Below are 1685 nucleotides of genomic sequence, written 5' to 3'. Positions count from 1 at the left end.
TGGCTGCACCCGGCAGCGCCCAGCCCTGATTGGGGCCGGGCCGCTGCCAGTCACAGCACAGGCTGGCAGGAGCCCCGTGCGCGTACAGACAGTATTGACCTACTAACACACATCCCTCTGCGCGGCGCACAGGCGGCGGCAAACGTCTCGCTCCCGCCTCGGACCCGGCCCCGGCCCTGGCCCCAGCCCGAGGCACTCCGCTCGCCCGCCACTCCCACGAGCTATGAAGGTAACACGGGGGGTCCTTGCTCCGCGTGTCCGAGGCCGCCCCGGGCTGGCTTGCGGCGGCGGCTGGGTGGTTGCATAAGACGTGTCGCTCCCGGGCCGGAGCGCTGCTCTGACAGCGACCCGGCTCGCGGGGATCGGGGATGGGGATCTGCCACGGGTGCGACCGATTGACAACACGGGGGTTTGGGGCGGCTGGGGCACAGCGAGGAGGGGCCACAAAAAGCCTGGCTGGGACGCGGGATCGGCCGGGTTTTCGGCGCTTTGTTTTCCTCCCCCCCCCAACCCCCTTGAATCCCGGAGCCAGCCCGAGGGGGAGGGCGCTGGGACTCGGCTCGTTTATCCTGCGGAGCGAGGTGCGTGGGGCGCGGGCACGGATCCGCGCCGCTGGCTGCCTGCTCTGTTTTCATGCGTGAAATGAACACGCGCCGCATCCTCTCCCGCTCCCAGCGCATTGTGTTTGCCAGGGGTTGGGGGGGTGTTCCCCCCCCCTGTTGTTTTGCTCCCCCCACTCTGTCCCCGTCCCCAGCCCCTGCGCCGATCGCAGGAGAGTTCCTGGAAATGTTGCATTATGTAAGCGCGGCGCTGGCGGGCGGGCAGGGCTAGGGAGCGGGGGCTCGGGGCGCTCCGCCGCCGCCTACAAAGACGCGGGGACAAATCTCGGCCCCGCCACATGCCGCCGGGCCGGGCTGGGGAGAGGGGCGCTTGGTTTTGTGCCGCTTTCGGAGTCCGCTCCCGAGGCAAGTGGGGAACAGGGAGAGGGAGGGCGGCAACTCGTGCTGGCTTTTGAATGTGTGTCAGGTTCCTTCGGAGGAAAATTGTGCTCGTCTATATTTAGCCGCGTCGCCGTTCGGCAGTTGTGGCTGCGGTGTTGCTATTTCTGGTCTTTTCTCCAGCGCTGCTGTTTAGGGCTGTTTGTTGGGGGGGTGTTTTGCCTCGTGGACGGGGCTGGGGAAGGCGCTGGGCGTGCACGGACGGCTGAGCGCTGCGGGGGGAAGGATGGGTGCGCTGGGCAGGGGCGCGGAGCGGCCCGGGCCCGCGCAGAGCTGCCGGGAGCCGCGTCGCGCGGAGGCGGCGGTGTTGCGGCGCGGAGCGATGTAGGTCAGTATTACGTGCGCGGGGGGGCGCGAGCGCAGTACTCGCAAGGAGCCCCCGGGACACTGATTTCGTTTCGTTTCACCCCGGATGCAAGATTGAGTCGGGGAGAGGAGCCGAGCAGTGCCGCCGGCCCCCAGCTGCTCTACCGTTTTGCATCTCCCCTTGAATTGCGAAGCAGGACTCATTTTAACTCAAATCAAGGGGAGGGGGGGCAGTGAGGCTGTTTCCAAGCACCGGGCCCCCACGGCGGGGTGTTGTTCCGCGGGCACGTTGTGTTTGTGCCCGGTGCGGTCGCGATCGGGGGAGGCGCGCCGTGCTGTGCCGCGCCGGAGGGAGCCCCGGGCCGAGGGCGGCGGCCGTGC

The 1685-nt window shown here is 68.4% G+C and overlaps 1 protein-coding gene across 1 annotated transcript in view; it reads left to right on the top strand.

The window, feature by feature from the left end:
- Positions 1-133: 133 nt before the first annotated feature.
- Positions 134-1685, top strand: part of NFIL3 (nuclear factor, interleukin 3 regulated) — a 17142-nt gene continuing 15590 nt past the window's right edge. The window contains exon 1 of the mRNA XM_019555333.1: positions 134-229. The gene's annotated coding sequence lies outside the window, so the exon portion shown is untranslated. The remainder of the gene's footprint in view (positions 230-1685) is intronic.

Source organism: Crocodylus porosus, unplaced genomic scaffold (assembly GCF_001723895.1).
Source record: "Crocodylus porosus isolate Cpor-Errol unplaced genomic scaffold, CroPor_comp1, whole genome shotgun sequence".
NCBI lineage: Eukaryota > Metazoa > Chordata > Crocodylia > Crocodylidae > Crocodylus > Crocodylus porosus.
This window is presented reverse-complemented; position numbering and strand designations above follow the sequence as displayed.